This window comes from Crinia signifera, chromosome 4, assembly GCF_055691185.1.
Source record: "Crinia signifera chromosome 4, ASM5569118v1, whole genome shotgun sequence".
NCBI classification, from domain to species: Eukaryota; Metazoa; Chordata; class Amphibia; order Anura; family Myobatrachidae; genus Crinia; species Crinia signifera.
This window is the reverse complement of record NC_139220.1, coordinates 317740630-317754956: the sequence shown is the minus strand read 5'-3', so window position 1 is coordinate 317754956 and position 14327 is coordinate 317740630. Positions and strand designations below refer to the sequence as shown.

Genomic DNA, 14327 nt, shown 5'->3' with positions numbered 1-14327 from the left:
TCTCTATAGCTGTCATAGGGGGTTGGCCGTATAACACTACCAGGTCAGGTACATGCCTCTTCTGTTCTATATATAAATATGTATATATAATGTATCTCTATAGCTGTCATAGGGGATTGGCCGTATACCACTACCAGGTCAGGTACCTGCCCCTTCTGTTCTATATATAAATATGTATATATAATGTATCTCTCTATAGCTGGCATAGGGGACTGGCCGTATACCACTACCAGGTCAGGTATCTGCCCCTTCTGTTCTATATATAACTATGTATATATAATGTATCTCTATAGCTGTCATAGGGGGTTGGCCGTATAACACTACCAGGTCAGGTACCTGCCCCTTCTGTTCTATATATAAATATGTATATATAATGTATCTCACTATAGCTGTCATAGGGGATTGGCCGTATACCACTACCAGGTCAGGTACCTGCCCCTTCTGTACTATATATAAATATGTATATATAATGTATCTCTCTATAGCTGTCATAGGGGATTGGCCGTATACCACTACCAGGTCAGGTACCTGCCCCTTCTGTTCTATATATAAATATGTATATATAATGTATCTCTATAGCAGTCATAGGGGATTGGCCGTATACCACAACCAGGTCAAGTACCTGCCTCTTCTGTTCTATATATAAATATGTATATATAATGTATCTCTATAGCGTCATAGGGGACTGGCCGTATACCGCTACCAGGTCAGGTACCTGCCCCTTCTGTTCTATATATAAATATGTATATATAATGTATCTCTCTATAGCTGGCATAGGGGACTGGCCGTATACCACTACCAGGTCAGGTATCTGCCCCTTCTGTTCTATATATAAATATGTATATATAATGTATCTCTATAGCGTCATAGGGGACTGGCCGTATACCGCTACCAGGTCAGGTACCTGCCCCTTCTGTTCTATATATAAATATGTATATATAATGTATCTCTATAGCTGTCATAGGGGATTGGCCGTATACCGCTACCAGGTCAGGTACCTGCCCCTTCTGTTCTATATATAAATATGTATATATAATGTATCTCTCTATAGCTGTCATAGAGGATTGGCCGTATACCACTACCAGGTCAGGTACCTGCCCCTTCTGTTCTATATATAAATATCTATATATAATGTATCTCTATAGCTGTCATAGGGGACTGGCCGTATACCACTACCAGGTCAGGTATATGCCTCTTCTGTTCTATATATAAATATGTATATATAATGTATCTCTATAGCTGTCATAGGGGATTGGCCGTATACCGCTACCAGGTCAGGTACCTGCCCCTTCTGTTCTATATATAAATATGTATATATAATGTATCTCTATAGCTGTCATAGGGGACTGGCCGTATACCACTACCAGGTCAGGTACCTGCCCCTTCTGTTCTATATATAAATATGTATATATAATGTATCTCTATAGCTGTCATAGGGGATTGGCCGTATACCACTACCAGGTCAGGTATCTGCCCCTTCTGTTCTATATATAAATATGTATATATAATGTATCTCTATAGCGTCATAGGGGACTGGCCGTATACCGCTACCAGGTCAGGTACCTGCCCCTTCTGTTCTATATATAAATATGTATATATAATGTATCTCTCTATAGCTGTCATAGGGGATTGGCTGTATACCACTACCAGGTCAGGCACCTGCCCCTTCTGTTCTATATATAAATATGTATATATAATGTATCTCTATAGCTGTCATAGGGGATTGGCCGTATACCACTACCAGGTCAGGCATCTGCCCCTTCTGTTCTATATATAATGTATCTCTATAGCTGTCATAGGGGATTGGCCGTATACCACTACCAGGTCAGGTACCTGCCCCTTCTGTTCTATATATAAATATGTATATATAATGTATCTCTATAGCTGTCATAGGGGATTGGCCGTATACCGCTACCAGGTCAGGTACCTGCCCCTTCTGTTCTATATATAAATATGTATATATAATGTATCTCTATAGCTGTCATAGGGGACTGGCCGTATACCGCTACCAGGTCAGGTACCTGCCCCTTCTGTTCTATATATAAATATGTACATATAATGTATCTCTATAGCTGTCATAGAGGATTGGCCGTATACCACTACCAGGTCAGGTACCTGCCCCTTCTGTTCTATATATAAATATATATACTGCAACAAATAAGTGGCACTCGGAGGCTTGTTTAAATGGTGAAAAAACAGGAATATTTATTCCTAGTGCAGGGAAATAAATATTCCTGTTTTTTCACCATTTAAACAAGCCTCCGAGTGCCACTTATTTGTTGCAGCATATTTCCTAAGGACACCCCTTTTGAAAGAGGGCACCGGAGCAAGCAACAGGCATCCACCTGCAGACCTGAGTGCCGGCCTCATCGTTGTGTATATATATATATATATATATATATATATATATATATATATATCTCTATAGCTGCCATAGGGGACTGGCACTCTGTACAAATGACCCAGCCGCCGGGGCTGCCTTCCTACACTGTATACACCACAGACCTGGCACCCAGAGACCTGAATACAGGAAGAGGCCGCACTGCACGGACCTGTGTAACCAGCAAGTGTAGTCATCAGGGCAATAACAATGTTACACCATGAGGGGTCAGCGTCACTTACCAGGGCAGCAGCCATTTCCCTCAGGACCTAAGACAGTTCCCATACAGTGCAATGTGCTTGGTGAGTGCAGGGTGCAGAGGTCACACAGGAAATACAATAATACACAGATTATATACCTCAGCCTGTGATGTGTGTATTCGGAATGGAGTCCGGCCAGCTCCGTGTGCACTGCAGACACCCGGGGGACTTCCTGCCAGGTCACGTGACACCGCTCTCTCTGACGTCATCCTGTAGTTCTGGAGTCCTCTCTGTACTACAACTACGGGTGCCCAGATGTTCCAAACCTGTAATAACATTACAAAGCGCAGCAAGCCATAAACCAGTGTAGCAGCATTACAGATAGGACAAAAGCTAAAGTATTCTAACTAGTGCAGTGTGACAAATAATACTTCTACAGACACAAGGAGATTTAAAAAAAGAAAAATGTATATATATATATATAGATAGATAGATAGATAGATATAGATATATATATAGCTAGCGAAGTCTGCCTGGCACTCGTCCCTCTAAAAGCATCTGCCGTTGGTGCCTTCCTGGAGGGATGGATAGATGTCGACTGGAGACAGAGGCGGCACTCAGCGGGCTTTGTGAAAAACTTTATATAGAAAACTCCAACGTTTCGGAGCAAACGTGCTCCTTTTTCAAGGTGTATAATTTAAAAGTGAAAACTTCTTACCTTAAATACCCCACCGCCAGTGTGTTGATGAGGTTCCGTGTACGGGGCTGGAGACGGCGTCTGACGTAGCTTCCGGCCATACGCGCTGTACAGGCGCGCGGCGGCTGTTCAGTTGCTAGGATACCAGTGTAGCGGTCGGGTGAGTGTGACGTAAGAGCGTCCCTGTTGCCCGGATACCGCTGTCAGGAGCCTCTCCGTTCCCGTAGACGGGACCATGCTGTGAATACAGAAAACCACATTGTAAGTGCTGTAATAAGAGCGTGCACTAATCCGCCAGGCTGTAAATATTTGCTGTGACATAGTGAATATTAAACAATAAAGAAAAGTTTAAAAACAGTTGTATGGACTACCATGAGTGGACGTACATATTCTTTCGTTCTATGAACAAACTGAGAGTGCCGGAGGGGCAGGATGGGCAGAATGCCACGGAACCGGGAGTTGTCCCTAAAATAGCAGACATAATACATACGCAATATGGAAGGGGAAAGAGGACGGGGGGAAGGAGGAGGGGAGAGAAGAGAGAGAGGGGGAGGGAAGAAGGAGGAAGAGGGAAGGGAAAAGCTGGGCAAAGCTGAGAATTGGGGCATCACGGATCAGGGTTCGGGAAGGAGCTATTCTTTGCACCAACCCCGGTGTGGGTACAGGAAAGGAGCATCTCGGTGTCCCTGGTAGGGGCTGTTATGGGGGATAGGGTCCAGATGGGGGTCCGACCTGACCCGCTAAAGGGCTCTTCTGCCCTTAGGTTCCACTGTGTTATTTGACCCCCCCCGAACGACAGTCTGTCATTGAGGCCCTTGGGCTTGCAGCAATCCAGTAGGTGGATCCATTTGGACTCACAGCGCAGAAGTGCGCCTTCTCTGTCCCCTCCTCTCTTAGAAGCTGGTACATGATCTATTACTATAAACTTCATGTCCTTCAGGGTGTGTTTTGACTCGAAGAAGTGTCTAGCCACCGGTTGGTCTGATGCTTTGGATTGGAGAGCATTCTTGATCGCAGACCGATGTAGTGCCATGCGCTCCCTCACCGTCCTCACCGTTTTTCCCACGTATTGTAAATGGCACGGACATGTTATGAGATAAACGATGAAGGAGGATCTGCAATGCAGCACATGCCTGATGGAGTAGGTTTTGCTGCCGTCCCTATTCGAGAACGTGCTCCCAATTGTCATCTTTTCACATGTCGTGCATTTAATGCATCGGTAGCAACCTGGTTGGCGGGTCATGAAGTTGCGTGGTACCTCGGCTTTGTTAAAGTCGGAGATGTCTGAATGTACCAGGTGGTCTTTCAAGTTCTTCCCTCTGCTGTAACAGACCATCGGTCGTGTGTTCCTATAGCACGGGAGCTCTTTATCTGTGGCTATGATGGGCCAAAGGGCTCTTGTCGCCCGTGGTATAACTGGGCTGCTGGTGTTGTACCTGGAGACCCATGGGATGACTGCCTTTTTTGCTTTGGTCTTACATGTCATCAATTCTTCTCTTGGAATCTGCAGCACTTCTTGTTTTTGTTGCTCCAGATCTCTGATGCTGTATCCCCTGGCTACAAACTTGTCCACCATACGGTCTAATTCGGCTGGAAGTAATGATGGATTACTGGTTATCCTAGCTGCCCGGATCATTTGTGATCTCGGGAGGCCTCTAATGAGGGACCTTGGATGGTGGCTGTTAGCTTTAAGCAGGGTGTTCTTATCTGTAGGTTTGTTGAAGATGATGGTTTCTAGCTTCCCATTGTTGATGGAGACTTGCACATCCAGGTAATTAATTGTATGGGTGGAATACTGATGTGTAATTCTAATGGGTGATTCTCTGGCGTTGATCAAGGCAAGCAAGGATTTGAGAGCCTCCTCCCCCCCTGTCCACAGGAGGAAGAGGTCGTCAATGTACCGCGTATACAGTAGGATGTTCGCCGCTGTGCTAGGATCTTCGTAAAACATGAAGATGTTGGCGAAGGAGGGCGACACGTTACTCCCCATTGAGCAGCCGTTCAGTTGCTGGTAATGCTTGTTGTCGAAAAGAAAGTAGTTCCTCTTTAGAGTTAAAGACAGTAGTTGTAAGAATAGGTCTATGTCGAACCCTCTGTAGTTTTCTTAAGTGAGGAACTCCCGCATCACCTGAAGGCCGCTGTCTTGGGGGATGCTTGTATATAGACTGCAAATATCTATGACACATCGAATCGTGTCTTGAGGTATTGCGTCTACTTCTCTCCATTTTAAGAGGAAACAGGTTGTGTCCTTAATGTAACCCTTTTGCTTAAGGATAAGTGGTTGTAGGATGGAATCCAGGAACTGGGAGATGGGCTGGTAAATGCTGTCTTGGGCCGAAATTATGGGTCTCCCTGGGGGCGATGTTAAACTTTTATGTATTTGTGGTACTGTAAAGAATAGCGGGACCCTTGGGTGTTGTTGAGAAAGGGCTTTCCTCAGCTGGTCAGTGATGGTACCCTCATTCACTGCCATCTCCAAGATCTCGTCCAGTTCTTTCTTATACGGAACTGTTGGGTCACAGTCTAGTTTGGCATACGTGTTACTGTCGGCCAATTGCTGCCCGATCTCGGCCCTATAGTATTCTAGATCGGGTACCACGATGCCCCTGCCCTTATCGGTGGGGCGTATAACGATATCCTGGTACCCACCAAGTTTCTTTAGTGCTGCCCACTCTGATCTGGACATGTTGTAATGTTTAGATGTGGCCGCCTTGGAATATTTCTCCATGGACTCATCCATTAGACGCACAAAGGATTTTATGGAAGAATTTTGAGAGGGGGGGTCGAATTGAGAGGTAGATTTTTTATTTATAAAATCTTGATGCTCCAGTGGTGTGCGGAGATCGGGTTTATCCTGGAAGTATTCTCCAAGCCGAAGCTTTCTGGAGAACCGGTGCAGTTCGATCTTCCAATTAAGTTCGTCGTGGCTGGTGGTAGGCACGAAGGACAGCCCTTTTCCAGGACGCTGGATTCTGTGTCCGTTAGGTGCCTTTGGGATAAATTATATCTTGTGGGGGATTCCTTTTTGTGAATCCTCTGGTTCTGGCCTCCCCTACGGGTGGCCGACCTGCGTTTTTTGACTTTTTGGACTGTGTATTGGGGTTCCCCAAAGGGATGTCTCTCATAATGGCCGCTCCTTCTAAATCCAGATTGGCTGGATCTGTGTCACTATTGGACGATGCGTGTGCCCCCACTCGTGCCTCCCTGCGTCTCCGCCACCCTTGTGCTGGTTTGGAGCATTGTGGATGTTGTTTCTCTCCCCCGTTTAACCATCGATACACTTGATTGTGCTCGTAGTCTTCCTTTACAGTTTGTAATTTATTGCGTTTAAACTTTATGAGGTCATTGCGGTAGCTGTCACATTGTTGTTTAAGCTTGGATAGCCAGTCCTGGGAGGTATCAGAGGATAGTGAGACGAGGTGTTCTGCCTCATACTGTATGATACTGTGCCTGTTTTTTTTAAGTTCTTTCCCGGACTCCTCTATAAAAAGTACTAGCAGACAGGGTTACTCCGTGTAGGAGAAAGTCTGTTTCCCTGCGCTTGAGTTTCTAAAGCTGTTTGTAGATGTCCTCAGGGCCCAGATGCCCTTCCATGAGCGATATGTTGTCCTTAAAGAGCACTCTCTCCACCTCTTCATCAGTGTAGGTGAAGATGCTACCTCTCTGTAATTGCATAGAGCTGCACCCTGGTTGGTCCTCTGGCACTGGTGTGCTGGATGGGATCCCTGGGCTGTCCATGCTGTACATACCTCTCAACATTGGCAGTTCGGCAGGCGGGACTCTACCGCGAGGCCACGCCCCCATTTTGCCGCTATGGGGGCATGACCCAGAGGCTCTGTGAGCCTCTAGCCATGCCCCCAGCCATGCCCACAGTGTTTTTCCCCGCTGCTTAGCAGCTGACAGGGGGGACTCCCAACAGCCCCCCCACACCGCGTGACACTGCCGCCCGCGGGTGGGACAGCGGGACAGGCCCTGACAATCGGGACTGTCCCAATAAAATCAGGACTGTTGGGAGGTATGTATATATATATATATCTCATACATGCCTACTATTGAAAACTAGTTTCAGGGAGATTGTAGTAGGGATGGACTTTGCATTTCGATGTTTCACTACCATCAATGATCAATGTTTTTGTTTCGATGGTTGTATTTTTACCATTCGAGGGCAGCAGTCATATTGTATGTAAATCACCCCCATCTGTATACACATATATGTCTATCACCCCCCCCCCCCCACATCCATTATACGTATAATCCTATCACCCCCCTACAACATCCATTATACACACATATATGATTATCACCCCCATCCATTATATATATAAATCCAGTATACTGTGTGTGTGTGTGTATATGGGCAGGGAGTGGGGCTGGCCAGACAGATAAACAAGTCGAGGATGGTGGGGGCGGAGCATTCTCCTCTTCCATGTGCAGTCACGGACTCCCGGAGCTGCAAGGCGTGTGCAGAGGTTCCCCGGGCTACTTGTGAAGGGAATAGGGAAAGCAGCATGATGCCTTGCAATTGGCTGCCCGCTCTAAGCTGAAAGCAGATAGGTCCAGGGGCAGCTGTCACCCTGCCATGTCATACACTGGCCGGGCGGCAGCAGCAGGCTGTGACGTGGGATAGAGTTCCGCTGTCTGTAAATGTGCTAGGGCGCATGCACAGTCCTGGTTTTCGCGCTGGGACCCGCAAAAAACGGGAGAAAGCTAAAGGTTTGCGGGCCACCGGGAGGCTCTGCTAAAAATTGGGAGACTCCCGCAGAATGCGGGAGAGTAGGCAACTCTGATATATATATACATACTCTCAACAGGTGTGGGGGTGTAGATTGAAGGATACCCCAATGCACAGCACTCCAGAATTTCAGATAAACAAGTGAGATTTATTACAACGTTTTGGGGAGATAACCGCCCCGTCGTCAGGTGTACAGCAGTGACATCCTGCATACTATGTACTCTCGCGAGATCCCTCTGTGAAAACTGACAAACCCGGAAGTGCAGCGTTACAGCAGGGCCGAGCGGCGGCTAGCAGCTTCCAGGCTACCGCTACACCACCAACGAGTGGGGACAGGTGGCCTTTTGAATCCCAGCCACCGCTGCACAACCAACTGAATTCAGACCCAGAAGTGCGGAGCCACAGCAGGAACTAGCTGCGGCTGCCAGCATCCCGGACCCGGCTACACCACCAATGAGCGGGGACAGGAGGCCGTGTATTTCCTGACACCACTGCATCACCAATGGACTTAATTCCATCTATAGTCCCAGGGAGGCAACAAAGAACCATGGCCTGCATCACAAAAGAAGAGTAAACTTATGCAAACGGGCCGCCGCAGATCATAGACACACTTTGATTAATTGTTTACTCATGAACTTGAATAGACCCTGTCAACTTTTTATGGTACTTGTTTTGTTCTTTTATGGCACTTGTTTCCTAGAACGGCGCATAGCTTAGTGGGCTATTCTGCGTAGGAAAATCGCATCGCGTACCGTATACGTAGTGTTGTGCGATGCGTGCGATGCGATGTCCATGTTAAGTGCACAGGACTGCTTATACAATTAAATATCGCATAGGATCGCATGGCACCAAACGTGATGCGATATTTGATTGTATAAGCACCCATGCCATGAGATGTGATAGGTGCTTACTATGCCATGTAATGCACCTCTGGCATTTTTTTGCGTTACACCCACTATCCACGCCACCCCGAAGCGTGGCGAGCGGCAGCGGAACGCGTCCTCTGACCTTTTCATACCCCCACTAACCACGTCGGCACTTTCCCTGCAATGCCTAATGGTAACAGGGTCTGAATCCTTCCAGTGGAAAGCAGAAGTGACACCGGACCTCATCAACCAGTCTGTTCTCTCTCATATTTCAGGTTATACTGCCATACATCACTGTGCCGCCTGATCCCTTTCCGCACTCAGCAGCTAAGCAGTGAAGGGCCGGATCAGTACCAGTTGGGAGACCGTCTGGGAATATTCTGTGCCGTATTCATACCAAGACAGCAGAAGCACAGGGTGCCTTATGAGGGGTCTTCCCATGCTCTACCCTTTATTTCTAGAACTATCTATATCTTAAACAAGTGGAATTATTATTAAGTCATAATTAAGACTCATGAGTGGATACAAGAACAACGCTTAAACAAATCCTGTCGAATCACATGGGATTTGTCCCTGTTGATCTATAAGACACAGGGTAGTCAAAGCCAAATTGGTGTAAATATATTTCGCCTGTGATTTAATGAATAGACTATTTAAATTGTCCAGATAATTTACCTATGCACATATGTACTTAATTTGAGTGACGTCTCTCTATTTTAGAATTGTGTAATAAAAGTTAGATTTTAAATTCTCTCAATATACCCATCTCTTATATATTTGGCTACATCTGTCACTCAAAGTGTGCCTGAAGCTGTAACGCTGGGTGGAGCCTCTGACTCACATGACAGAGAACCAGCCCAGTGAGCCCACAGACAGTGCCAGACACCCTCTGTCTCTCCATGTTACACAGCAAAGACACAGCTACTCACCAGACACACCAGGTGAGCGCCCCACACCTCCATACCTCCCAACATGACCCTCTCCAGGAGGGACAGAATGCTTTGTTTGTGAACTCCCTTCTTAATTTATGATTGTCATCACCTGTTTTAAACAGGGTAATTGATAAGAAAGGTGTTTAAGCACAGGTGATGGTAATCCATAAATTAAGAAGAAAGTCCAGAAACAGAGCAATGTGTCCCTCCCCCCCATTCACGGCAACCCCACGATTAAATGGCACATGCAAAACACTGACATGGCTATGGTCGACAATGAAAAAGGTTGACATGAGTTTTTGAAGATTTATTTTTCACTTTTTCAATGTTTTCATATTCATTCTCATGTGTCGACATGGACACCAATGAAGTGCCACACTTATGTCAACATTTACATGTGTTGACCTTTCTGTGTTGATTTTTTCTTGTGGCGATTCGCGGCACCCCCGGCGACACCCCTCCCGCGATTCACAGCACACACACCCCCCCCCCCAATTCATGGCGGCTCCCACGATTTGTGGCCCCACCCCGTGACACACCCCCTCCTGCGATTCGTGGCACCCCGCGACCCCCCCTCCCACGATTTGTGCCAACCCCCCAGGCCCCCCCTTCCTCGCGGTACCCCCCACCCCTGCGAACCCCCCTACCGTGATTCCCCCCGTCATTGCGGCAACCCCCCGCCCCTGCGACCCACCCTCCCACGATTCACTGCAACCCCCCGCGTCCCCCCCTACCACGATTCGCGGCACCCACACCCCCCACCCGCGACCCCCCCTCCCGCAATTCACGGCATCCCCCCACGACCCCTCCTCCCGTGATTCGCGGACACACCTCACCTCCCCCCCCCCCACCCCCGTTCGCGATTCACGGCAACCCCAGGATTAAATGGCACATGCAAAACACTGACACGGCTATGGTCGACAATGAAAAAGGTTGACATGAGTTTTTGAAGATTTATTTTTCTTTTTTGAATGTTTTCATATTCATTCTCATGTGTCGACATGGACACCAATGAAGTGCCACACTTATGTCAACATTTACATGTGTTGACCTTTCTGTGTTGATTTTTTCTTGTAGCAATTTTTTTACAGTGACAATTATGTGCACGTCAACCTACACATCATCAACCAATTCTTTGTATAATATATAACACCTGTTCTGTTTTACTGTAGGTGTTTTAAGTCAGACCTTTTACTGCTACTATTACTGTTTATGTAAATGCATTCTGAATGACAGCAACATCCTACCATCCTTCTACAAGAATATATAACCAACTAGGTGATTTATCGCGCCCCGTGCCCCCCCCCTCCCGCAATTCACGGACCCCCCGCGCACCCACCCCCCATGATTCACGTCACCCCCCGCACACACACCCCTCCCGCAATTCGCAACCCCCTCCCGCAATTCACGCCCCCTCCCACGCTTTGCGGACCCCCGCCCTCTCCCGCGATCCGCGGACACCTACGCCCCCTCCCTCCCTTGATTCACGGCACCCCCCACGCCCCTCCCACAATTCACGGCACCCCTAAGCCCCTCTTTAGTCCCCCGTATACTTACACACCCCTATCACTACCCAGCTTCCTGCTCTCCTGAACCGTAACTTCCACCACTGGGGAGTCGCTGACGCTGTTTTGCCCACATGCCCCTATCATGCCTCATAGACCAGCCTCCTGCTCTCATGTACCCTAACTCCCACCCAGTAGGAGGAGACACTGACTCAGGGCCACCATCCTGTACTCCTGTACTGCCACACTGGACCCTCACCCACTGGCAGAAGCTGCACAGTATCCCCCACCCTCCTCTTTAGTCCCCCTTATGTCCACACACCCCTATCACTACCCAGCCTCCTGTTTTCCTGTGTCGTGACCTCCGCCAGTGGGGAGCCGCTGACTCAAAAACACCCTACTATACTATTGCACACACACACACCTAAACAACATGCACACACAGCCCCCCCCCCACACCCACAAATGTCACTGTACCATCCACACTATCAATGTACATCTTACTCTGTAACCGCTTTTTAATTAAACAAAACAATACACACCCCCCTTCCAAATCATATGCTCTCTATTTAACACATTTCACCTATAACTCAAGTTGCAATACAGGCATCTGTCATACAATTCTAACCATCTTTCTCATATACAAATGTTCACAAATTAAGGGGGCGCAGCCCCTTACGACGGTGTGAAGAGCGCCCGTAGGGCGCGATGAATCACCTAGTATAGCTATATTTGTCCTCTTCTTACTTCCTCATGTTTTTATGGCCCTTATTCTGATCGATGCGGATATTCCCGCTTGCCTACGGGCCGCCGATGTTTATCTTCTGCGCATGTGCAGAGGTCACTTTGCGCATGTGCAGGCGATTTCGCCGCAAGGATTCTCTATACGCCGCACAGGGGGCGTAGAGGGGCGTGAGGGGCTACTTATCCTCATTACCCTATGCATACGCCCCGCGTTTCATGGGCGTTCCCATGCAAACGCGGGGCGTATGCATGGTAATGAGGCCGTGACGCGTGGGTACGGGGCGGGCATCTGACATCGCCGGATGTCAGCTGCCCGCCCCCATACAAGATTTCACACGGACAAGTGTCCGTGTGGTCTTGTGTTGCGGGACCTGGTGGAGCGTGCGGCCCTGCATTCGATGTTCGGCGACCATCGAATGCAGGGGCTGCTCCCACCATGGAGGAGGCGTATCCCCGTCCAATTTCATGCGGATCGCCACATATCCGCGTACGGACGGCCGTGGCGATCCGTATGGAAGGCGGGGATTCGCCTGCACGGTCGGAGCCGCATATGCGGCTCCGGCCGCACCAACCAGAATAAGGGCCTATGTCTTTTTGAAAAAATTTTTTTTTAAATAACTCTTTTCACAACTATTGTACTAAATAAATGTATCCCCTTTTTATAACTATTTACTTGTATATATCTTAAGCAAATAATATTGTACATATCCAGTCTATTATCAATACTTTATCAATTACACAATTAGTCGCCGTATCCATATCCATTGTTCACATTTCTCTATTTAAAGTACCTTACCACTACTTTGCACTTAAGGATTGGCTGACACCATCAGTGGCGTAACTACCTACTGTGCGCCCCCCTGACGCCTCCTCTAGCATCCTCAAAAACTGTCTGCAGTATGGGGGCAGCCATTTTCTAAGTGTCACTTTTCTTTATAGCAGCAGGAGCCGGCGCCGGGAGAGACGGGACCGTGACGGCAGGCCAGGTACCGGCAGACAGCAGCGGGTAACTATAGCCCCGCAGACCCCCCGGTACCCACACTTTCTCTGCGCCTCCCCGCAACCGTGGGGGCTGCAGAGCTATAGGTATGCCACTGCACCCTATATAAGATGAGGGAATATTGGTATTGGGGATATTTACTAAGGACAAACAAGTGGCGCCACCCATCTATTCTCCATCTATTCCGTGAATTCGGTCATGGTTTGGCCACATTTCGGTATAAAGGACTCAGAGGGGGCGATAGATCAAAGATCTTGCTGCAACATGAAGCGCCATGGATTTATAGATTGCGCACAGTATCCCCAGATGGTCTTAATGAGTATCTGCCCAGGACATGTTTTCTGTAAAACAATTGATCTTCTTTCTTTACAGTGTCTGATTCACGTTCATGTATTTTTATTGATCTAGACAGCATGGCATCCGGGAGACACACATTTCCCCCATCGCATGTTGTAACCCTGTTGCGCATATGCACTTACCGTTATTAAGCATGCGTATGTGACTGAGCATGTTTCATATCACATCCTTAGGATTTATTGCTTTGATTTATTATATTCATACAGTGCTGATGCTTTTTTGGACATGTGCTGCTTTTCGATTTACACTGTGGGTGTTTTTATTTTTGTTTTCAGCGGTCAGCTACGGTTACCCGGGCAACCCACCGCTCGTCCAATGGAGCGGTGAAGCCGCAGGTCACAGGTCAGATGACCTCATCACCATGCGGCTGGAATGCAGAGAGGAAGCGGGCGGCGCAGATGATGGTGGACGGCGGAGGTGCGCCCGGGACGCCCAGCCAGCAGCCAGGGGATATAAGGTATGTTTATTGTGTATTACAGTTGATCTTGAAAAAGGTTTTGATGAAACCGAAACGTTGATCTACATTCCTGTAGTTGTGACCTTCATTTGAGTATCAAGTCCTGCTGAGTGCCGTTCTCCCCCCTCCCCACCATGGGATCCTTGTGTGTGTGTGTGTGTGTGTGTGTGTGTGTGTGTGTGTGTGTGTGTGTATATATATATATATATATATATATATATATATATATGGTAAGTCCTCATCTTTGTGGCCACTGCTTACTTACTTACGCTGCATACGGTGAGCCGCGAGGGGACAATCACGATTCACGTAGCGACTAACCTACCTAGCGTAACCTGTAGCTGCAAAGATGAGGAAGTACCATGTATATATATTAGGGTGGCCCTAATTTTTTGAGTTTCTAAAATGTTAGCACCCACCCCCGATTTTGTTTTAATTTCCCCAAAAACATCCACGC

The 14327-nt window shown here is 47.7% G+C and overlaps 1 protein-coding gene across 3 annotated transcripts in view; it reads right to left on the bottom strand.

The window, feature by feature from the left end:
• LOC146075906 (uncharacterized) overlaps nt 1-14327 on the bottom strand; it is a 149031-nt gene that overhangs the window by 40499 nt on the left and 94205 nt on the right. For 2 of the 3 annotated variants that reach the window (XR_014473655.1, XM_083185591.1), the window contains exons 1-2: nt 3299-3508; nt 2739-2906 (exon numbers count right to left, since the gene is read on the bottom strand). The exons of the other annotated variant lie outside the window; for it this stretch is intronic. The gene's annotated coding sequence lies outside the window, so the exon portion shown is untranslated. Of the gene's footprint in view, nt 1-2738; nt 2907-3298; nt 3509-14327 lie in introns of those variants that run through there. 3 annotated transcript variants of the gene reach the window in all.